The sequence below is a fragment of the Eschrichtius robustus genome, chromosome 1 (genome assembly GCF_028021215.1).
Source record: "Eschrichtius robustus isolate mEscRob2 chromosome 1, mEscRob2.pri, whole genome shotgun sequence".
Lineage (NCBI taxonomy): Eukaryota > Metazoa > Chordata > Mammalia > Artiodactyla > Eschrichtiidae > Eschrichtius > Eschrichtius robustus.
The window spans coordinates 43,996,818-44,022,930 of NC_090824.1; positions in this window are offsets into that span (position 1 = coordinate 43,996,818).

Below are 26,113 nucleotides of genomic sequence, written 5' to 3' on the forward strand. Positions count from 1 at the left end.
TCTTTAGTTAGTGGATTGTGATCCATCAATTTCTTTAACATATTATAGATGGTAAATAAATCAAAAGTACATTACAATAATCAGAGTGTTAATCATGAAAAAGCTTTAACATCCCATGGCAAGAAGGATATTCTTGGAAGAATCCCAGACTGAAATCCCTTGACCGACATCTAAAGACGTTCTGTTTTCTACAGCATTTGGAAATGCCTTCCCAATATAAAATTCTGCTGCTGTTTGTCCCATGATCTTGACAAAAAGAACAGTCATCATTACTTACAACAGAAAGCATCCTAATGGCTGTTTCTGGCAGCATAATCCCTTTACAGAAATGAAAACATTCACGTTATACCCAGGTTGAAAGGAAATAATACAGAAAAGAATATCAGTTCACATAACTGAAAAATCCAGAGATAGGGATGTTTTAGATGAGGCTTGATCCAATGCCTTAAGGATATCCAAAAGACCTGGGTTCTTTCCATCTTTCTGTGTCAGCTTCATCCTAAGGCTGGCTCCATTCCTAGTCCCAAGATAGCTGCTTACAGCTTTTGGGGCCATATGCTTTCTTTTTGTGTCAAAGAGAGCAATTTTGCTTCAGCATTCCCAGAAAACCCCCTATAAACACTGTGTGGTCTGCTCAGTTCACACATCGACCGTTGCTTCCATCACTTCAGTTAAGAGGATGGGATGGGATGATTGGCTTGGTCCATTCTACCCCTGACTGGGAGGCAGTGAGGTCAGGTTCCACAAAATCACATAGATCCCAAAAGGAAGCTGGGGACTGCTGGGAAGGGGGAATGGATGTTGGCAAAACATTTAACACATGTTGACTATATAAGGTCTCAGTCAGCCTTGGTCTATGAAGCCTGCCTATTCAGGAGGATAGGGCCATTCATTCATATCAGAAAGAAGAAAAGGAAAAGGCATGGACTTCTCTCACTTCTGAAAAATGGCATCATATTCTGGGGGAAAAAATGAGCTTTGCTTTTGTATTGGCTCTGTTCAGGGACAGTCCTATGGTTTAATAGAGCCAGCACTTTTAGATAAAATTATTCCTATTCTAAATTTTAAAAATCATGATGGACAAGTGAAGGCCAAGTAACAATATATACTCTGTCTTAAGTTATTAAATTTTCTAGTAAAATGGTTGACATTTTGCCTCATTTTCAAGGAAAAATAACTTGAGAGAACTTTAGACAGAAGCCATTCATTTGTCTCCATTTATTTTGATCAAGTGAAAGCCGCTAGAGAATCCATGGGATAGCGCCTGTTATCTTTTTCTCACTTTCTTTCCTCTTCCTCTATCTCTCCCCAACCCCGACCCATCTACCCACATCACCCCCCCTACACACTTCTTCTTTCTTCTCTGTGTTTTCTCACCATCTCCTCTCCCTCTACCCCCTTTCATTTTTCCTTCCCTCCCTGGAATTCTCTTTACTCTCTGTCTTCTCTCTCTTTTCACTCATGTTTTTCTCTCATCTTCTCCCTTCAAATGGGTCCCAATAGGTGGGTTAATTTAGTAGGAGAAACCCAGTTCCCTTTTTCTTCACAATATCATGGAAACAAGTGTGAAAGTGGTGGCAATGGTTTAGGGCTGTCTTGGGGAGAGCTACTCCCACTTCTCTGTGGCCTCCAAACTGCATCAGAGGACAAAGTCTCAGCCATCTGGTAAGAAATATGCTGGTTTCACCGAAATGTTCTGCATCAGCCATTAAAGAAGAGAAACTCCAATATGTTTAATAGTGAGATCTATGGTATTCTCACACCACCCTTGAGAGATAAGAAGGCAGCTTAGTTTTCTCAGTCCCTTTTCAGAGTTTTGAAGGACCACTAAGCACAGGCACGAACAGTGTGACAGAGTGACCAGATTTTTAGGCTTAGGGTATTATTGTCTTTACTTCTGGCTGATTTTTTCCAACTCTGACATTCCTCTGAGTAGCATGAAATCGCTTTTCCAAATAACTTTATTCATTAACCATTATCATTATCAAGAAGGACAGCTCACAAGCAAGAAACAATAACATTAAAGAAAAATGTAGTAACTTTTGCTTATAAAATAAAAGCACTATACTTTGGGATCAGTCTAAGCCAAATATAGTTCTCAAATAAATAAGTTCATTGTATGTTTCTTTAGGGAATCTGATACCATAAAAAAAAAAAAAAGGTTTTATTTACAGTTTTAAAATAGCTATTTGTAGTTATTAAAATACCTTTGGGAGATAACTCTGAGAAGATTAATATGAAAGGTCTTGTAAGATATATAGCACAAAAGTTTTGACCAACATTTTCTAAATAGAGACACAATTACTAATGGTAAAAGAAAAAAATTCCATCCCTAGAGAGGTTACTTAATACCTAGAGCTTGCTTACAAAAGAGGGAAAACTAATAAAGCTTTATGTTGCTTTTATATCTAATTTTAATAGTTGTTCTCATGATGACAGACAAATGTACTATTTTCTGATGGTGAAGGATTTGCGTATAACCCTCATTTAATTTCCTTCAAAGTTCTTTGTGATTCTGCATAGCCATTGTGGTTCATGGACATTTGTCCTAATGGAAGGATCAATATTGAAGTTCAGTCAACATTAAATAAACATGTATTGAACACCTGCTCACTTGACAACATACTCTATATGTGGCATCGGGCCCACATAGTTCCCATCCTTAAGAATCTCAGTCTCATGAGGAAACAGACATTTATTTAAATAATTAAATTACATATTGTAAGTATGTACAGTGCACAATGGGAATGTAAGAAGGGAATTAAGGTTCTGTGATGGAGTCTGGAAGACTTCACTGAGGAGGTAGCTTTTGAGATGGAACTTGAAGAATGAGTAAGACCAAAAAGAAGTAAAGAAGGTAGTTGTTCCAGTGGAGAGAATATCACATGCCAAGACATGGTACATATGGTACAGATATGGTACAATTTAGCCTGCTTAAGAAAACACAAGTAGTTTATTATTGCTGGAACATAAAATATGACAGTAGTGTAGAAGACAAGGTGTGATTGGGAATCTGTAGACAAATCACAAAATTCATTTTATGCCATGCTAAAAGATGTCTTAAGATTGTAGTTTTTATTCCATAGACCATAGAGGTTGATTGAAGAATTTCAAGTAACATGATCATCTTTTTATATTGAAAATGTATAGTTTAAATTGGGAGGGGACACACCTCGAAGCAGAAAAAAAACAGTCATCAAGTACTGCAATAGTCCAGGCAATGGCTACTGGAGATCTGAACAATAACAGAGGTATGGAGGTTGGAAAAGAGCAGAAAGAGAAAAGATACATTTAGGAAATTGAATCAGTAGTAGCTATTGATTGATTAGATGTGAGCAGAAGGGAAAGAGAACATCCTTAAATAAGAATTTTAAAATAACTCTCAGGATTTTTGCTTGAGCATGGGGTCAATAGACATTGGCGCCACTCGTTATAATAAGGAAAAAGGGAAAAGCAGCAAGTCTGGGGAGGTAGTTGGTAATTTGGGGACATTGTCAGCTTGAGATCCTTTTGAGGTATCCAAGTGGTGATATCTGGTTGGCTAGTCTCTGCTTTCTAGACTCAAAAAAAAGTCTGAACTAAAGATATCACTGAGGCTACAAGTGTGATGACAGAGGAAGTATTTACAGTAAGAAGAGAAGGGGATGGAGCATAGACTCTGGGAGTGCTCCAGCAGTGAAAGGTCAGAAAGAGGAACAAGACCCTACAAACAAGCCAGAAGAAACTTGCTCAGATAAGTAGGAAGAAAACCAATAAAGAATGCAGTCATGGAAAACCAGGGAGGAGAAATATTTTATTTACATTTTTGTATTGTTTCACATTTTTAAGCAAGCATATCACATATTTCTTTGGCATATGGTATATTAGATAAAATTTTAGATTTAAAAAAAAAATGAGGGGACTTCCCTGGTGGTGCAGTGGTTAAGTATTTGCCTGCCAATTCAGGGGACACGGGTTCGATCCCTGGTCCGGGAAGATCCCACATGCCGTGGAGTAACTAAGCCCGTGAGCCACAACTACTGAGCCTATGTGCTGCAACTACTGAAGCCCGCATGCCTCGAGGCTGTGCTCCGCAACAAGAGAAGCCACCACAGTGAGAAGCCTGGGCACTGCAAGGAAGAGTAGCCTCCGCTCGCCACAACTAGAGAAAGCCCGCACGCGACAACAAAGACCCAACCCATCAAAATTACAAATACATTTACCCTTTGACTTAGTGATCTCAATTTTGGAAATGTATCCTAAAGATATGCCTGCATGTAGAAGTGGCATATATTTAAGGTGATCTATTGCATCATTGTTTATAATAGCTGAATATTGGAAACAACCCACATATTCATCTCTCTCTTTCTCTAGACAGAGTGCACTTTATTGCACTTTGCTTTATTGCTCTTTGCAGATACAGCGCTGTTTACAGATTGAAGGCTTGTGGCTACCCTGCATCGAGCAAGTCTATTGATGCCATTTTCTCCAACACCATTTGCTCGTTTCGTGTCTCTGTGTCACATTTTGGTAACTTGCAATATTTCAAACTTTTTCATTATTATTATATTTGTTAGGGTGATCTGTGGTCAGTGATTCTTGATGTTACTATTGTAATTGTTTGGTGGTGCCACGAACCGCAGCCATATAAGACAATGAACTTAATCAATAAAAATTGTGTGTGTTCTGACTGCTCCACTTACCGGTGCTCCCCCCCTCTCTCTCCCTCTGCTTGAACCTCCCTATTCCCTGAGACACAACAATATTGAAATTAGGCCAACTAATAACCCTGTAATGGCCTCTAACTATTCAAGTTAAAGAAAGTGTCAAACATCCCTCACTTTAAATCAAAAGCTAAAAATGATTAAGTTTAGTGAGGAGGCCATGTTGAAAGCCAAGACAGGCCAAACAGGCCTCTTGCACCAAACAGACAAGTTGTGAATGCAAAAGAAAAGTTCTTGGAGAAAGTCTAAAGTGCTACTCCAGTGAACACATGAATGATAAGAAAGTGAAACAGCCTTATTGCTGATTGGAAGAAAGTTTGAGTGATCTGAGTAGAAGATCAAGAAGAAGCCACAACATTCCTTTAAGACAAAGCCGAATCCAGAGCAAATCCCTAACTCTCTTCAGTTCTATGAAGGCTGAGAGAGGTGAAGAAGTTGCAGAAGAAAAGTTTGAAACTAAAGAGGTTGGTTCATGAGGTTTAAGGAAAGAAGCCGTCTCCATAACATAGAAGCGCAAGGGAAGCAGCAAGTGCTCATGTAGAAGCTGCAGCAAGTTATCCAGAAGATCTAGCTGAGATCATTCATAAATGATACTACACATTAGATTTTCAATGTAGACAAAACAGACTTCTATTGAAAGAAGATGCCATCTAGAGCTTTCAGAGCTAGAGAGGATAAGTCAATGCCCGGCTTCAGAGCTTCAAAGGACAGTCTAACTCTCGTGTTAGGGGCTAATGCAGCTGGTGCATTAAGTTGAAGCCAATGCTCATTTACCATTCCAAAAATCCTAGGGCCCCTAAGAATTATGCTAAATCTACCCTGCCTGTGCTCTATAAATGGAACAACAGAGCCTGGATGACAGTATATCTGTTTACAACATGGCTTACTGAATATTTTAAGCCCACTGTTGTGAACTACTGCTCAGGAAAAAAAAAAGAAAAAGTACTTTCAAAATATTACTGCTCATTGACAATGCACCTGGTCACCCAAGAGCTCTGGTGGAGATGTACAATCAGATTCATGTTGCTTTCATGCCTGCTAACACAACATCCTTTCTGCAGCCCATGGATCAAGGAGTAATTTTGACTTTCAAGTCTTATTATTTAAGAAATACACTTTGTAAGTCTTCTAAGTCTATAGCTGCTTTATGAATGTTCTTAATGATTTCTCTGAGGGATCTGAGCAATGTAAATGGAAAACCTTCTGGAAAGGATACACCGCTCTAGATGCCATTAAGAACATTCGTGATTCATGGGAAGATGTTAAAATACCAACATTAATAGGGGTTTGGAAGAAGTTGATTAAAACATTCATAGATGACTTTGAGGGACTCAAGACTTCAGTGGAGGAAGTAACTGCAGATGTGGGGGAAAGAGCAAGAGAACTAGAAATAGAAGTGGAGCCTGAAGATGTGACGGAATTGCTGCAATCTCATGATAAACTTGAAGAAATGAGTAGTTGATTCCTATAGATGAATAAAGAAAGTGGTTTCTTGAGATGGAATCTACTCCCGGTGAAGATGCTGTGAAGATTGCTGAAATGACAGCAAAGGATTCAGAATATTACATAAACTTAGTTGACAAAGCAGGGGCAGGGTTTGACTCCAATTTTGAAAGAACTTTTACTATGGGTAAAATGCTATCAAACAGCATGGCCTGCTACAGAGAAATCGTTCATGAAAGGGTCAGTTGATGTGGCGAACTTCATCGTTGTCTTATTTTAAGAAAAAGCACAGCCACCCCAGTCTTCAGCAACCACCACCCTGATCAGTCAGAAGCCATCACATCGGGGCAAGATCCTCCACCAGCAAAAAGATTAGGACTTGCTGAAGGCTCATATGATGGTTAGCATTTTTTAACAATAAAGCATTTTCAAATTAAGGTATGAACATTGTTTTTTTAGACATATTGATATTGCACACTTAAAAGACTGAAGTATAATATAAACATAACTTTTACATGCACTGGAAAACAAAAAAACTTGTGTGATTCATTTTATTTCGATATTTGCTAGATTATGGTGGTCTGGAACCGAACTCAAAATATCTTTAATGTATGACTGTACAAGGATGTCTCACACATCATTTGTACTAAGAAGCATGAAAATTAGAAACAGTAAGGGAGTGAACACATAAAATGTGATATGTGGGATATTCATACCGTTGATCACTACCATAGCAGTTAAAAATGAACTATCTTTTTTTTTTTTTTTAATGCAGATTGCCTTTATTCATATTGATTTGTTAGATTTCTGTGTATATTCTGAAATCTTTTCACTGGTAAGTATTACAAATATCTCCCAATTTTGGGTTTGTCTTTACATATTTGTTATTCTATTTATCATGACTTTTAATAAACAGAGGTTCTTCTATTTATCAAATATCCCTTTTATGGTTTACACTCTTTTTTTAATCCTTTAAAAAGAGATTATCCCAACCACATGATCCTAAAAGTGTTCTCTATACTTTCTTCTAAAAGTTTATTTTTCTTTTACGTTTATCTTTTTGTTTCATGCAGAATTGATTTTTTTTTAACATCTTTATTGGAGTATAATTGCTCTACAATGGTGTGTTAGTTTCTGCTTTATAACAAAGTGAATCAGTTATACATATACATACATCCCCATATCTCTTCCCTCTTGCATCTCCCTCCCACCCTCCCTATCCCACCCCTCTAGGTGGTCACAAAGCACCGAGCTGATCTCCCTGTGCTATGCGGCTGCTTCCCACTAGCTATCTATTTTACGTTTGGTAGTGTATATATGTAAGCTGTGACAAAGTGAGAGAGTGGCATGGACAAAATGAATTATCTTAATTCACTTAAGAAATATCTGTTGAGTGCCTACTCTATGTCAAATACTGTTCTAGGTTCTGGGGATTCAGTGATGAGCAAGCCAGAAACCCTGCCCTTGGGGAGCTCACAACTACATCCGCATATACCAGCGCAGATAAGGCACAGAAACATCCTGTAGAGAGAAAACGTAGGCTGTGATATATGAAATGTGTAAATTCTTCAATTATCCACTAAGCAATCTTATGTCTTATTTATGTATACACATATGTAAATGTGTACTTTAATGACCTTAAAGAACACATGCAAAAATCATAATAGTGTTGCTTCTGGGAAGGGAAAGGTGATCAGACTGAGGATGTGGGTCAAAGGGAACTTCAACTTTTTGTGTAATTTTTCTTTTTATTAGAATATCATAACATTAATAATGGTGATTTCTGGGTATTAGAAAAACATATTAGTTATATTTATTTCTGTACTTTAATTTTTAATTTCTCAAAACTAAAGAACCTATGACAAGGGAATTTCGGGTTTTGAGGAACAGAAGGTACAATCTGTAGAGAAAAGACCTTAGAGGAGTTGGGTTCAATCTAGAAATAAGAGGAGTGACTCTTCCTCTGAGACAGAAGAGCAGAAGCAGCAATGGATGAAGAAAAATAGAAAAGACTGAGGAAAGAAATAGTAAGTTGCAGGAGATTTACAGATGGCCTTGAACTTCTCAGTAAGGCAGGAGGCAAGAGCATCTTCTGGTATCAAGGGGAAGGGAAGATCAAACAGTGAGTTCCAAAAATATGAAAAAGTTTTTAAACAACCAGTGTAGGAAATTCACTACTGAATCTCCAAGAGATTAATAAAAGGAGTACAGGGCTTCCCTGGTGGCGCAGTGGTTGAGAATCTGCCTGCCAATGCAGGGGACACGGGTTCGAGCCCTGGTCTGGGAAGATCCCACATGCCGCGGAGCAACTGCATGAGCCACAACTACTGAGCCTGCGCGTCTGGAGCCTGTGCTCCTCAACAAGAGAGGCCGCGATGGTGAGAGGCCCGCGCACTGCGATGAAGAGTGGCCCCTGCTCGCCACAACTAGAGAAAGCCCTCACACAGAAACGAAGACCCAGCACAGCCATAAAATAGATAGATTGATAGGTAAATAAATAAAATATATATATTTTTTAAAAAGGTGTTAAAAAAATAAAAAAAATAAAAGGAGTACAGAGCAGCAATGAGAACCAGGTGAGGCTCAATAGCATGAATTTTCAGTGAACTGAATCAGAATGGTTTCATGTTTTTCTCTAGAAAAAAACTGGCAGCCTAGGAAAAAAGAGAGAAATTAACTGATAGTGCTGAATACAATTTAAGGAATGATTGTGTGAATACTTGGTGAAAACCTAAGGAGGGGATGAAGTATACTAGAATGATAATTAAAGCATCCTTTAAAGCTCTCAACTTGGGGCTCAGACTGGACAGAGAAAAAAACAGATCTGGGAAAAGCTTTGGCTTTCTCAGATTTGGGTTTGGCAAGGGCAGGGCACACGTGCCAACTATTCTGTCCCTGAGCCATTGGCAGATCACTAATTGATCCTGGCATCCTTTCTTACCAAACCTAGACATGAGCCCAGAACACTCCTCAATTCAGTATTCCAGGGATGCAGTCCCAATTGCTTAGAGAGGACACACATTGTGAAACCAGTATGCCGGACATGCCTGCACCAGACAGCAAGCTTCCTCCAGGCAGTAAGCATGTCCTCTTTGAATCTCCAAAGGCTGTACCTGACACATAATAAGCTCTTACTCAATAAGTAATTGTGGGGAATTCCCTGGTGGTCCAGTGGTTAGAACTTGGCTCTTTCACTTCCCGGGGCCCAGTTCAGTCTCTGGTCGGGGAACTAAGATCCTACAAGCTGCGTGGCATGGCCAGATTTAAAAAATAAAATAAAATGAATGTATCTTAAAAAAAAAAAAAGTAATTGTGGAAAGAAGGAATGAAGGGAGAAAAGGAGAGAGAGAATGGAGTCCCTGATGAAAAACAAAGAACAGGTTCAGGAGAAACGAAAGAAAAGAGAAAGTAAAAGAAGGTCAGATTGGGGTCAGAATAGGGAGCTCAAAACTGGTGACCTTGGGGCTTCCCTGGCGGTCATTAAGGTGGAACTGTTTCAAGTAGTGAAAAAAGTTAAAGGTCTGCCTCTTGTAATGAATGAAAAAAAAAAAAAAAATGAGAGAGTTGTTATGCCCTTACTCTAAATTTTCTTCTGTGAATTCTTATTCTTCTCCTGCAAAGAGTTTCTCTTACAAGGTAGCTTATAAAAGGGTGACATACTTAAATAAACTTTTGCCATCTAAACATTTAGAAATGAAGAGTTCAGTAATATTTTGTTTTGTTTACATACTATGTATTTTTATGAGGAAAACATACTTTCTGTCACATTGCTATAGAACCATAGAATTTTCAATTGACAAAAGTATGTGATTTTTGTATTGATGTTTTCCATAAAAATCACAGAAAACTTTAGCTGGAATCTAGTACAATATGGAATACAGGGGAAATATACGTCATTCTTCTGATCCTTAATTTAAAGAGAAAATTCAGGATACTTGGTTGCCTGAATTTTTTAACCATTAAAAATTCAGTAATGAATTATGGATGCAAATGTTTTTAGCAATGCTGTCTTAACATTTACCTGAAAATAAAATTAACTGCTTCTCTCTCCAGGTCATGAATAAAATTAGTCTAATGTGGTTGTCCCCTAACTGGGTCTTTTATGGAAATATTGGGTGTTTTCCTTTGTTTTTTTTGTCCAAACTGCCTATGCTGAACTTTCATGGGGCAAAACTCGCCAATCCTTCTTATCAACCCCCTCACCTGTGGCGGGACCATAGCTTTGTTTCTAAATATCAACTCAACAAGACTTGAGTGTGGAAGTAAATCTTTAGGTATGTGAAAAGTATTTAAAATAAAAGTACCTTCATGGTATGTACGTACAATGGAATATTATTGAACCTTAAAAAGGAAGGAAATTCTGACACATGCAACAACATGGATGAACCTTGAAGACATTAGGCTAAGTGAAATAAACTAGACACAAAAGGCCATATAATGTATGATTCCACTTATACGAGATACTTAAAGTGGTCAAATTCATAGTGACAGAAGGAGGAAGGGTAGTTAACAGGGGCTGCGGAGAGGGGGATGGGGAGTAATTGTTTAATAAACACAATTTCAGTTTGGGAAGATGAAAAAGTTCTGAAGCTGGATTGTGGTGATTCACAGCAATGTGAAAGTATTAACGCCACTGAATTATACATCTAAAAATGGTTAAAATGTCAAGTTTTATGTTATATATGTTGTACCACAACAAAAATAAAATAAATTTTAACTATATTTTCAAAAGCAAAGGAAACTGTGGCTGATTTTGATTCACTGTAATATAAATTAACTAGAAGATTTTTTTCCCCGTGGAAACATTGTAAGCATCAAAATAAATACTTTTATTTTAAATGGTCATTATCATCTTGGCCAAAAATTTATTCTATAAAAAGAAAACTGGGGCTTTCCTGGTGGCGCAGTGGTTAAGAACCTTCCTGCCAATGCAGGGCAAACGGGTTCGAGTCCTGGTCTGGGAAGATCCCACATGCCGCGGAGTGACTAAACCCGTGAGCCACAACTACTGAGCCTGCGCGTCTGGAGCCTGTGCTCCGCAACGGGAGAGGCCGCGACGGTGAGAGGCCCGCGCACCGCGATGAAGAGTGGCCCCCGCTCGCCGCAACTGGAGAAAGCCCTCGCACAGAAACGAAGACCCAACACAGCCAAAACCAAATATAAATAAATAAATAAATATATTAAAAAAAAAAAAAAAAAGAAAACTGGACAAGACATTTAACAAGGAAATGTCCTTTGAGCGTGAGATGAAAAGGAAAAATGAAGACATATACTCCACACCTTCAACAATGTTTCCCTCTGTGGCCTGGGAAGCCTTGCATGAATTAGACTGAAATTAGATTGGAACTATATTATCTTTGGTTCAAGAAGACTTTTTTTTTTAATTAATAACTTAAAATGTTCATTTTGGCCATTGGGAAAAATCAAAAGTAGAAACACTGAAAAGGAGAATTTTTTTTTTTTTTTTTAATAGGGAGCATTTTCTTTTTTCAAATTTTATTTATTTATTTTATTTATGGCTGTGTTGGGTCTTCGTTTCTGTGCGAGGGCTTTCTCTAGTTGTGGCAAGTGGGGGCCACTCTTCATCGTGGTGCGTGGGCCTCTCACTATCGTGGCCTCTCTTGTTGCGGAGCACAGGCTCCAGACGTGCAGGCTCAGTAATTGTGGCTCACGGGCCCAGTTGCTCCGTGGCATGTGGGATCTTCCCAGACCAGGACTCGAACCCGTGTGCCCTGCATTGGCAGGCAGATTCTCAACCACTGCGCCACCAGGGAAGCCCAGAAAAGGAGAATTTTTAATGTGAAGATGGTTAAAATGTGTCAGTATCACATATTTAGGCAAGGATAGAAAAGTAAATTACATGTATGTGTTTGTCTTCCCAAACTGTTTTCTTGGCCTAAAATTACTTCAACATGTAAAAAGATTCCCAGTAATGTCAATGACTACATAGGAAATTGATAGCTGCTCAACCTCCCACTCTCCTTGCCACCCCACAAGAAAATAAAATAAAATCTGAGCTCCTGGCTGCACAGTGCCCTCAGCTGCTTTGTTACCCTGGGAAATGCAGAGGGTCGGTGGAAATTATCCTATAATGAGCAATCCATCTGGCTGCACCTAAAAATGGAATAAGAATGCCACCCTTGACTTTTCCATGGTAGTAAATTAAAGCCTAATGTATAGTTCTAATTGCTAACATTTTCTCTCTAATGGTTCAGTTTGGCTAGGATTTCCGACAATCCCCTTGTTCCCCTAAAGCAAACACCAGAGAATGTTCTAACCCCACTGGTGGCATTTATTAATAACCCCCTTGACAGATGAAAAAAAATCATTATTCTATATTAGACAGGAAAGGATTTTCTCAGCAAAAGCCAATTGATTAAAAAAAATTCAGACTCTATAGAGGAATTAATTTCAGAGAGGGGGAAAAAATACAACAGCGTCAAATAAAAATAGATTCTTGTATAGCATGATGTTGCCTGGGCACTGTTTGGGGTACCAGCTAAGGGGAAAAAAGAAACCTGATAAATGTATGAAAAAATATCCATGCCTCCCTATATACTGGAATGAAGAGATGAGAGGAAGAGGGCTCTCTTGTGAAGAATTCTTACTTTGTGCCTCCATGAAAGAGATAAGATATGATAAGTTGGTTTCTATGGATGGCAAATACAAACACATACAAAAAAAAATTGTTGGAAATGTTTCCACATTCTTCTATTTAATCTCTTTCATTCTTATTTTTAAAAGACGTTATTCTTTTTAAACTAATGTACAAATACATGCTAAATACAAATCAGTATTAATCTATAGGTCTAGTTCTCATCAAACAGTATACAGCTTTCTGAGTGACAATTAATAATTTAGAAATACTAAACAAAAATAAGATTTGTGATATACCGAGAGGAGGCATGGTAGAAAAAAGGAATATGCTGAAATAAATATTTTTGTAAGCTACACTCCAAAGTATGCCAGTAGTAAATAGAAATACAACTTTATAAAGCAAAGCAGTGGTGGACCCATGCAGGTGGGGTCGGGGCGTCAGGGAAGCAGTGGCTTCTGGTACAAACACTAAAGCAGTGTCTACAGAGAGTGGAAACCCAATATGAAAACCAACTAAAATCCAATCTATCTTTTAGTATCATCATGCACTGACCATTCTAAACAATGTCAGGAATAAAATACTTTTCTCTGCAAAAATACTGTTTGTCTAAATTCTAAACAATTTCTGTGGTTACCGTTAAATTTTGATAATGTAAGTGTACACTTCAAGTTAGCACATTTTTATTACTTAGGGTTTATAAACATTGTATTCTACATAAAAGTTAATTTGGAAAACTGCCAGATGCACTGTCCTGGACCCCCATGAATTCAGCTACACACATTCATTACTACAACAAATATGTAGATATAATATTTCCCCTTATGTCAAAAATGCATTAATGTATTTTAAAACTATTAATCTTATTTTTACTTTTGTACTGTAATCTCTATTTTATTTATAATTATTTTTCTTTTACTTGCAAACTATAAATACAAAGTGCAATAAAATAAAATATTCAGTGTCTGTATTTCGTTTCTGGACATTATTTTTTTTAAAGATTTATTTACTTTTAATTTTGGTGCACCAGGTCTTAGTTGCAGTACACGGGATCTTCGTTGTGGCACGTGGACTCTTAGTTGCAGCATGTATGCGGGATCTAGTTCCCTGACCAAGGATCAAACCTAGGCTCCCTGCACCGGGACAGCAGAGTCTTACCCACTGGACCACCAGGGAAGTCCCTGAACATTATTATTATATTTCATTTCATGATTTTTACAGAAAATAATTTTGTTGTATAAAACACGGGAAATGTTAAAAAGAAAAAAAAAAAAGGTCCTGCTTCGGTTATTGAATACACTATGTTCTCTACTAAAGCAAAGAAAATAAATTATATTATCCGAATGACTGGAGGATAAGGTCTTCAGCTTAATCAAATAATCTAGCGAGGGCTTCCCTGGTGGCGCGGTGGTTGGGAGTTTGCCTGCTAATGCAGGGGACACGGGTTCGAGCCCTGGTCTGGGAGGATCCCACATGCCGCGGAGCGGCTAGGCCCGTGCGCCACAACTACTGAGCCTGCGTGTCTGGAGCCCGTGCGCCGCAACAAGAGAGGCCACAATAGTGAAAGGCCTGCGCACCGCGATGAAGAGTGGCCCCCGCTTGCCGCAACTAGAGAAAGCCCTAGCACAGAACCGAAGACCCAACATAGCAATCAATCAATCAATAAATCTTTAAAAAAATAATAATAATAATCTAGCGAAACGGTTTTCTAATAGATGGTCAATTATTATAAAGTGATGATTAAAAGCAAAAATCAAATAAAATTAGATTGTGTGCAAATGAATCTTTCTTTGATAATTAAAAAGGTCTTTCACTGACTCAAAATTATCATTGTTGTATAAGTATGCAGAAATGCTCATTAGTGGAAGCATTAGGTAATGCAGTGATAGGTAATAGAACATTCAAAAGTTAAAATGAAGGCTTATGTTGAATGCTGTTTAATTCACACCCCCATTTCTCAAAGAATTAAGTCATCTGCAATTTACTGTTTTGAATCTCAAATAAAATTTCTATAGGCCTGAAATATAATTTTTTTTGTTTTTGTCCGAGCCTCACAGCTTGTAGGATCTTAGTTCCCCAACCAGGGATTGAACCCCGGGCCCTGAGAGAGTGGAGTCCTAACCACTGAACCACCAGGGAATTCCCCTGAAATATAATTTTAAAGTGTACTTTTATTGTGAAAAAAGAGTTGTCACATTTATCATTATTCACACTGAGATTTATATGTTTCAATGAGCTAAATAATATTTTAGGACTTTTGTAATCAAAAGACTTGGTTCCTCCAAATCAGCTGATTAGATTAGTTCTTTGTTACTCAACTCTTTGTTGATCCATGCCATGGTGAAGATTCCTGAAACACTCATGGGCAAGTCTATGAGGCAAAATAATAGCAACATGAAGTTCCAGACTATCTGATGGAAAGATATCAGTGCTCTGCCACTCAGATCTCTTTGAATTTACCTTTCAGTTGTTGCTGAAAACCAATTACTATAAGTTAAGGGTGGGTTGTGGACCTTGGTCAGGTTTTCATGTGAAGGGCTTCTATTTTCTACTCCAACAGCCTGAGGCACAAATAGGCACCTACAGATTCATTTGGGCATCAATGGAATGGCAGAAAGCTCAATATTCATGCTGAAACTCCATTAGCTACACAAATCTGACATCCTGTCAACACATTGACCCAAATTTGTATATGCAAAGGTTTGCCTTGGCAACCTCAGCAGCTATCTAAGGGGATCTCCTCTGAAAGGAAGCCTACCCTTTGGGGGAGGAGATGCTTCCTTAAAGCCTAGTTTTTATCAGTTTCCCACTTAAAGGGACACTCTGCATTTCATCAAGAAGTAAAAATGTGAATGAACGGTAACCCATAAGTTTCCATAAATTATAAAAATTTACATGGTTTTTACTGCAACTTGTGCTGGCTGTGAAGAAAACAACAGCTTAAGACAAAATTAAAATAATCATTCAGCAATTAATAACTGAGTAACAACTATGGCAGTCCCCGAACTAAGCACTGTGGCTCTAGGAAAAAGCACATGGTAGGTACCCAAGAAGACAGGTTCCTGTGAATAAACATATATACCTAGCTGGTGAGATTACATGAATGTATGCATACAAAACGAAACTATCGTGAAAAGTCTATGTGTGACAAGTTCCAAGTGAGTGGTATAGAAAGTAAGTGCTAGACATGTTTATAAAAGAAAGAACTCTCTGTAGATTGCGGGAACAGGTGAGCAAGTCTACATGTTCTAAAATGAGTCTTGGATTAAACTGAACATTAAACTGGCCAGTGCACTGTATTAACTATGAAAGCTTTATGAAAAGTAAAACTTTTGAGCTGGACTATAGCAATACCTCCTTACTAAGTCAAGATAAAATATCTTTCTATTTAATGGTAATAGGTCTATGTTAAATTATACTCAGTTCCTGGTCCCGTACGATTGCCAAGTCATTTTCCGCTATTCTTCAGATCTTCTGTTACAGAGCTCATTATTCTGCATTTTCCACTCTAATTGTGAGCAGTTACTCCACCATCTTACCTTGACACAAAGGTACCAGGGGAGTAAATTTTTTGCCTTCCACAGGTGGAGAATGCCTGTACGTCCATCACCTTGAAGAGAAGGTGATGCTCCTAATCCACTTCTTATTCAACCCGTCAGTATCCCACAACTTCAAACTTGTGAAGTCTGTGCCATTTTGATTGCCACCCTTTCTTTCCTCTGTTGTCACTGCCACTGACCACCCTCCAGCACTTTGTTCCAAGCATCTATCTCTCCATCCCATCCCCTGCCATTCCTTTTTTTTTTTTTTTAATAAATTTATTTATTTTATTTATTTATTTTTGGCTGCGTTGGGTCTTCGTTGCTGCGCACAGGCTTCCTCTCGTTGCGGTGCGCTGGGGTTACTCTTCTTTGTGATGCTCGGGCTTCTCATTGCGGTGGCTTCTCTTGTTGTGGAGCACCGGCTATAGGTGTGCAGGCTTCAGTAGTTGTGGCACACGGGCTTAGTTGCTCTGCCGCATGTGGGATCTTCCCGGACCAGGTTTTGAACCCGTGTCCCCTGCATTGGCGGGTGGATTCTTAACCACTGTGCCACCAGGGAAGCCCCCTGCCATTCCTTAGTGGCTCAGGGAGCCTAATGATCTCTTCAACCTCAGTGACTTTTATTGTTACTCCTTTTTTAAAAAATTCATGCAATGAGTCCTAGTGGTCAGGATGTGTATAATCTTTATCTTATCAAGAAAATACAACTCGAAGGCATTTGCCATCACCCATTATAGGACTAAATATCCAAGAGGAGAGGGGAGATAAATGAGTGTAACAATGATAAGTACGATCACCAAGTACATCTCTTTTGATGTATGAAATAAATACATACTGTACAACATTCCTGAAAAAAAGACTATGCAGTCTTTGTGAAAGTTAACAGTGAAAATTTTGTTATTGTCATATTCTTCTAAGGTAAATGCTTGGGGACTGTCCCCCTACAAATTTAGAACTTCTGTGTAAATTTTTATTAGTAACAACTAAATGACAATTAAAATGAAATTAGTGAATATTAAAATAGAATTATTAATTGCTGCTACTAATACAGTGGTTTTATTAGTGACTACTAAAATAGAATTCCTTTTCTGTATGTCTAAAGCCATAAACTGGGGTCTCTGGCTACATTTAAGCTGCAGCACATTGCACAGCAGGAGCAGGAGGGGGGAAAGAGATGGAAGTTGGACTCAGAACATTTAAGTTTAATTCCCAGGACTGCCAGACTGCCACTTAATGGCACAGTGATCTTTGACAAATCACTTCATTTCTCAGTTTTCCCATTTGTAAAGTAGGGATAATGATTATATCTGCTCAGGATCATTGAATGTTATCAAAGGAGGAAATATGTGAAAATAGTTCATACATTTTAGAAGCACATAGCAAGTGCTAATTGTTGTTACTTCACAATATTTCACTGAATAAAATTTAACAAAGTGGCTAAGACTGTGGTCTCCAGACCAGACTGCCTGGATTTAAATCCCACCTCCCCCAGTACTAGATATGAAAGTCCTTTAACTTTTTCAAGCCTGAATCCTCCTCTATAAAGAGGGACAGTACCTATTTAATAGTGTGTTGTGAGGCTTAAACGAGCTAAGTCTTGCAAAGCACTTATAACACGCTCTGGAAAATCATGAAATACTAATAAATGTTCGTTCATTTCATTTATCCAACAAATGTTTATTGAGTGCCTACTCTATGCCAGACTTATTCTAGGACTGGGAATATAGTACAGAATACAAGACCAAAAAAGTCCTCACTCTCATGTGGCATATAACTTAGTTGGGGTAGAGAAGATTTTATTATGATTGCAAAAAATAATATATATGAGAAATATATTTGGAGGTGATACATGCTATGAAGAAAATAAAACAGGACAATATGTTACAGAATGACACAGGACCTCTACTTTTACTAACCAGAAGTTGAGTTATTACTACACTACTATTACTACCACAACTCTGCCTTCCAAATCTACACTGTTGAGGCACTTGCTTGTCATGCGTGTGCTCCACTTTGGCTGAGAGATGAAAATGCTTTTAAAGCATTTTCCCTCCCAGTGACACATAAGAACAATAGTATCACCAAACAACATCGGAAATCCAAGCATCATGTGATGAAGTCACACCTTATAGACATAGAAATGGACAGAGAACTTGACTTTAACCTATCTAGGATTTTGAAAGTCAATCTTTTATGTATAGGATTCCAATATTTTTCAAATCAACACATGTTTATTAAGCATTTACTACATGAAAGTCTCTACAGGAGACATAAAGTGATGTAAGAAAATGATTTCTGTTGTCAAGAAATTAATAATCCAGTTAGAGGAGAAAAGATAGTAATATATTTAAAGTGAAATAACCTAAAAGATTTAAATGACATTTCAAAATAACAACAAAAATCACTAATTACCAAATAAATTATTTGAATATGTTAGTTCAAAAGGAAATTCAAAAGAAAGAATGACATATTTAACTTGGGTAGGCAGGAAAATTGACATTTGAAAAACTAGGAAGAAGAGAGTATTTCAAGTGGAGAGAATAATTTAACCAAATACCTGTTGATAGCTGAGGGTAAAGGCATTCCGAGAAGAGTGAGTAAAATGATTTGCTTTTAGAAGAATTGAGAGGGGGTAGAAATATGGCTATGAGACAGATAGCTTCAGAATCTAAAGAAAAAGAATATAAATGCAGTTAAAAAAAAAACTGTATGCAGTAAACATCTGCACCTAGAGAATATTTATTCTATCTATCTATGGTGAAAATTTTAAAAGGAAGTGAAAAGAAAAAGCAAGCAAAGAGGAAGGAAAGGAAAGGAAAAATATATTAGGAAATTACTGTACATCATAAGGTAGAAGAATGTGAGGAGATTGGTTTAAGATGGCGGAGTAGAAGGACATGCTCTCACTCCCTCTTTCGAGAACACCAGAATCACAACTAACTGCTGAACAATCATCTACAGGAAGACACTGGAACTCACCAAAAAAGATACCCCACATCCAAAGACAAAGGAGAAGCCACAATGAGACGGTAAGAGGGGTGTAATCACAATAAAATCAAATCCCATAACTGCTGGGTGGGTGACTCACAAACTGGAGAACACTTATACCATAGAAGTCCACCCACTGGAGTGAAGGTTCTGAGCCCCACGTCAGGCTTCCCAACCTGGGGGTCTGGCAATGGGAGGAGGAATTCCTAGAGAATTAGACTTTGAAGGCTAGCGGGATTTGATTGCAGGACTTTGACAGGACTGGGGAAAACAGACTCCACTCTTGGAGGTCACACACAAAGTAGTGTGCGCATCAGGACTCGGGGGGAAGGAGTAGTGACCCCATGGGAGACTGAACCAGACCTACCTGCTAGTGTTGGAGGGTCTCCTGCAGAGGTGGGGAGTGGCTGTGGCTCACCACAGGGACAAAGACACTGGCAGCAGAAGTTCTGGGAAGTACTCCTTGGTGTGAGCTCTCCCAGAGTCCACTGTTAGCCCCACCAAAGAGCCGGGTAGGCTCCAGTGTTGGGTCGCCTCAGGCCAAACAACCAACAGGGAAGGAACCCAGCCCCACTCATCAGCAGACAAGCGGATTAAAGTTTTACTGAGCTCTGCCCACCAGAGCAACACCCAGCTCTGCCCACCACCAGTCCCTCCATCAGGAAGCTTGCACAACCCTCTTAGATAGCCTCATCCACCAGAGGGCAGACAGCAGAAGCAAGAAGAACTAAAATTCTGCAGCCTGTGGAACGAAAACCACATTCACAGAAAGAGAGACAAAATGAAAAGGCAGAGTACTTTGTACCAGATGAAGGAACAAGATAAAACCCCAGAAAAATAACTAAATGAAGTGGAGATAGGCAAACTTCCAGAAAAAGAATTCAGAATGATGATAGTGAAGATGATCCAGGACCTCAGAAAAAGAATGGAGGCAAAGATAGAGAAGATAAAAGAAATGTTTAACAAAGACCTAGAAGAATTAAAGAACAAACACCTAGAACAATTAAAGAACAAACAAACAGAGATGACAAAGATAACTGAAATGAAAAATACACTAGAGGGAATCAATAGCAGAATAACTGAGGCAGAAGAACGGATAAGTGACCTGGAAGACAGAATGGTGGAATTCACTGCCACAGAACAGAATAAAGAAAAAAGAATGAAAACACATGAAGACAGCATAAGAGACCTCTGGGACAACATTAAATGCAACAACATTCACATTATAGGGGTCCCAGAAGGAGAAGAGAGACAGAAAGGACCTGAGGAAATATTTGAAGAGATTATAGTCAAAAACTTCCCTAACATGAGAAAGGAAATAGCCACCCAAATCCAGGAAGCACAGAGAGTCCCAGGCAGGATAAACCCAAGGAGAAACATGCCAAGACACACAGTAATCAAACAGACAAAAATTAAAGACAAAGAAAAATTATTGAAAACAACAAGGGAAAAACGACAAATAACATACAGGGAAACTCCGTAAGGTTAACAGCTGATTTATCAGCAGAAACTTTAAGCCAGAAGGGAGTGGCATGACATATTTAAAGTGATGAAAGGGAAGAACCTACAAGCAAGATTACCCTACCTGGCAAGGATCTCATTCGGATTCAACGGAGAAATCAAAAGCTTTACAGACAAGCAAAAAGTAAGAGAATTCAGCACCACCAAACCAGCTCTACAACAAATACTAAAGGAACTTCTCTAAGTGGGAAACACAAGAGAAGAAAAGGACCTACGAAAAGAATTAAGAAAATGGTCGTAGGAACATACCTATCGATAATTACCTTAAACATGAATGGATTAAATGCTCCAGCCAAAAGACACAGGTTCCCTGAATGGATACAAAAACAATGCCCATATATAAGCTATCTATGAGAGACCCACTGCAGACCTAGGGACACAAACAGACTGAAAGTGAGGAGATGGAAAAAGATATTCCATGCAAATGGAAATCAAAAGAAAGCTGGAATAGCAATACTCATATCAGATAAAATAGACTTTAAAATAAAGACTGTTACAAGAGACAAGGAAGGACACTACATAATGATCAAGGGATCAATCCAAGAAGTTGATATAACAATTACAAATATATATGCACCCAACATAGGAGTACCTCAATACATAAGGAAACTGCTAACAGCTATAAAAGAGGAAATTGACAGAAACACAGAAATAGTGGGGGAATTTAACACCTCACTTACACCAATGGACAGCTCATCCAAAATGAAAATAAATACGGAAACGGAAGCTTTAAATGACACAATAGACCAGAGAGATTTAATTGATATTTATAGGACATTCCATCCAAAAACAGCAGATTACACTTTCTTCTCAAATGCACATGGAACATTTCCAGGATAGATTACATCTTGGGTCACAAATCAAGCCTCAGTAAATTTAAGAAAATTGAAGTCACATCAAGCATCTTTTCTGACCACAATGCTATGAGATTAGAAATCAATTACAGGGAAAAAAATTAAAAAAACACAAACACATGGAGGCTAAACAGTACGTTACTAAATAACCAAGAGCTCACTGAAGAAATCAAAGAGGAAATCAAAAAATACCTAGACACAAATTACAATCAAAACACAATGATCCAAAACCTATGGGATGCAACAAAAGCAGTTCTAAGAGGGAAGTTTATAGCAAAGAAGCCTACCTCAAGAAAAAAGAAAAATATCAAATAAACAATCTAACCTTACACCTAAAGGAACTAGAGAAAGGAGAACAAACAAAACCCAAAGTTAGTAGATGGAAAGAAATCATAAAGATCAGAACAGAAATAAATGAAATAGAAACAAAGAAAACAATAGCAAAGATCAATAAAACTAAAAGCTGGTCTTTGAGAAGATAAACAAAATTGATAAACCATTAGCCAGACTCATCGAGAAAAAGAGGGAGAGGACTCAAATCAATAAATTAGAAATGAAAAAGGAGAAGTTACAATGGACACCGCAGAAATACAAAGCATCATAAGAGACTAGTACAAGCAACTCTATGCTAATAAAATAGACAACCTGGAAGAAATGGACAAATTCTTCGAAAGGTTTAACCTCCCAAGACTGAACCAGGAAAAAATAGAAAATATGAACAGAGCAATCACAAGTAATGAAATTGAAACTGTGATTAAAAATCTTACAACCAGGGGCTTCCCTGGTGGCACAGTGGTTGAGAATCTGCCTGCCAATGCAGGGGACATGGGTTCGAGCCCTGGTCTGGGAAGATCCCACATGCCACGGAGCAGCTGGGCCTGTGAGCCACAATTACTGAGCTTGCGCATCTGGAGCCTGTGCTCTGCAACAAGAGAGGCTGCGATAGTGAGAGGCCCGCGCACCGCGATGAAGAATGGCCCCCGCTTGCCACAACTAGAGAAAGCCCTCACACAGAAATGAAGACCCAACACAGCCATAAATAAGTAAGTAAATAAATAAATAAATAATTAAAAAAAAAAAAATCTCCAGATAGAGGGAACCTATCTCAACATCATAAAGGCCATATGCGACAAACCCACAGCAAATATCATTCTCAAAGGTGAAAAACTGAAAGCATTTCCTCTAAGATCAGGAACAAGACAAGGGTGTCCACTCTCACCACTATTATTCAACATAGTTTTGGAAGTCCTAGCCACGGCAGTCAGAGAAGAAAAAGAAATAAAAGGAATCCAAATTGGAAAAGAAGAAGTAAAACTGTCATTGTTTGCAGATGACATGATACTATACATAGAGAATCCTAAAGATGCCACCAGAAAACTACTAGAGCTAATCAATTAATTTAGTAAACTTGCAGGATACAAGATTAATGTACAAAAATCCCTTGCATTCCTATACACTGATGATGAAAAATCTGAAACAGAAATTAAGGAAACACTCCCATTTACCATTGCAACAAAAAGAATAAACTACCTAGGAATAAACCTACCTAGGGAGACAAAAACCTGTATGCAGAAAACTATAAGACACTGATGAAAGAAATTAAAGACAATACAAACAGATGGAGAGATATACCATGTTCTTGGATTGGAAGAATCAATATTGTGAAAATGACTATACTACCCAAAGCAATCTACAGATTCAATGCAATCCCTATCAAATTACCAATGGCATTTTTTACAGAACTAGAAAAAAAAATCTTAAAATTTGTATGGAGACACAAAAGACCCCGAATAGCCAAAGCAGTCTTGAGGGAAAAAAACGGACCTGGAGGAATCAGACTCCCTGACTTCAGACTATACTACAGAGCTACAGTGATCAAGACAATATGGTACTGGCACAAAAACAGAAATATAGATCAATGGAACAGGATAGAAAGCCCAGAGTTAAACCCACACACCTGTGGTCAACTAATCTATGACAAAGGAGACAAGGATATACAATGGAGAAAAGACAGTCTCTTCAATAAGTGGTGCTGGGAAAACTGGACAGCTAGCTACATGTAAAAGAATGAAATTAGAACACTCCCTCACACCATACACAAAAATAAACTCAAGATGGGTAAAGACCTAAATGTTAGACCAGACACTATAAAACTCTTAGAGGAAAACATAGGAAGAACACTCTTTGACATAAATCACAGCAAGATCTTTTTTGATCCACCTCCTAGAGTAATGGAAATAAAAACAAAAATAAACAAATGGGACCTAATGAAACTTAAAAGCTTTTACAAAGCAAAGGAAACTACAAACAAGACAAAAAGACAACCTTCCTAATGGGAGAAAATATTTGCAAACGAATCAATGGACAAAGGATTAATCTCCAAAATATATAAACAGCTCATGCAGCTCAATATTAAAAAAACAAACAACCCAATCCAAAAATGGGCAGAAGACCTAAATAGACATTTCTCCAAAGAAGACATACAGATGGCCAAGAAGCACATGAAAAGCTGCTCAACATCACTAATTATTAGAGAAATGCAAATCAAAACTACAATGAGATATCACCTCATACCAGCTAGAATGGGCATCATCATAAAATCTACAAACAACAAACGCTGGAGAGGGTGTGGAGAAAAGGGAACCCTCTCGCACTGTTGGTGGGAATGTAAATTGATACAGCCACTATGGAGAACAGTATGGAGGTGCCTTAAAAAACTAAAAATAGAATTACCATATGACCCAGCAATCCCACTACTGGGCATATACCCAGAGAAAACATAATTCAAAAAGACACATGCACCCCAATGTTCATTGCAGCACTATTTACAATAGCCAGGTCATGGAAGCAACCTAAATGTCCATCGACAGACAAATTGATAAAAGAAGATGTGGTACATATATACAATGGAATATTACTCAGCCATAAAAAGGAACGAAATTGGGTCATTTGCAGAGACGTGGATGGATCTAGAGACTGTCATACAGAGTGAAGTAAGTCAGAAAGAGAAAAACAAATATCGTATATTAACACATATATGTGGAACCTAGAAAAATGGTACAGATGAACCGGTTTGCAGGACAGAAATAGTGACACAGATGTAGAGAACAAATGTATGGACACCAAGGGTGGAAAGTGGTGGGGGGGTGTGGATGGTGGTATGATGAATTGGGAGATTGGGATTGACATGTATACACTAATATGTATAAAACAGATGACTAATAAGAACCTGCTGTATAAAAAAATTAATGAAATAAAATTCAAAAAAAAAAGAAGTAGAAGACTGTGTTGCCATGAAATGACCATTATGCAGACTTTGCAGAAACCTTGGGTAATGTTTGTGATGTATCTATGGTTCTGGACTACCAATTAGAGCTAGGTCTGTATGCATGTTAATGAAGACACTATTTACAAAGTCTACTAACAAAGAGTTAAGGGAAGCTGACGAGGTACAGTGAGGTACCACTGGGCTAGCAACAGTGAAAAGCCAAAACCACTCTAGACTTGAAGGGGCAAGGGGAGCGAGTGATTATGGGAACCTGGAAAGAGCTCTAGTGTAGGAGGGGCTCACCAACAGAAGCTGTGGCCTTAGGTAGAGTAGCACAGCTCCTGCCTACGAACAGGCAGCAGGGAGGGGGCCAGGAGAGTAAATATCCTGACTTCTTCCTTCTCTGGCCCTCTGATCTCCTGCTGATGCCTCCTACTGACTGTCCCCAAAGAGAAGCCACCCCACAAGGAAGCCTGAACAATTCAGTCCTCAGAGGTCAGCCTCTATCTCCCTCCTAGGCATGGAATGAGTAACTGGAGAAAAGTGAAGTGAATATGGAAGGGCAAATGTGTGTGTGTGTGTGTGTATATACATGTTTACATTGTTTTGTGGGTGGAGTTAGGGTGTGGATAATACAAAGGTAAGAAAATCAATTAGCAAGAGACTGCAGCAAGGCCAGATTATGACATTCGTGGGCCCTAGGCACTTTTATCTTTGTGAGACTATTCATCTATTAAAAAAAAGGTTTAAAATTCTACTTTACAGTTGCATCAACATAAAGACAAATGCAATCTAGGTTGGATTATATCAAGTTTTTTTTCTGATTTTAAAAGAAATTGAAACATTTTCAGGGGCCCCTAAGTATCATGGTGCTAGGCACATGCCCCCTTTTGCCTAATGGAGAAGGGGGTCCTGGACTGCACAAGACCGGATGTGAAATGGTAAGATCTCAACCAAATAGTGGAATTAAATGGTATATGTGTATCATGTGGGGTTCTGATAGAAAACAGAAATTCTGACACTCAAGATAATTCATGGAGAGTTTATTCACAAAGGAACTATTTGGAATCTGCAGGTGGGGTGGGGGTGGGATAGGGGCACCTACCAAGTTCGTGCAGTAACCTAGGGCTAGGAACAACACAGACCCCTACCATGCACAGGCCTGAGGGGAGCAGGAGAGGGGCCATTACCAGAGGCTG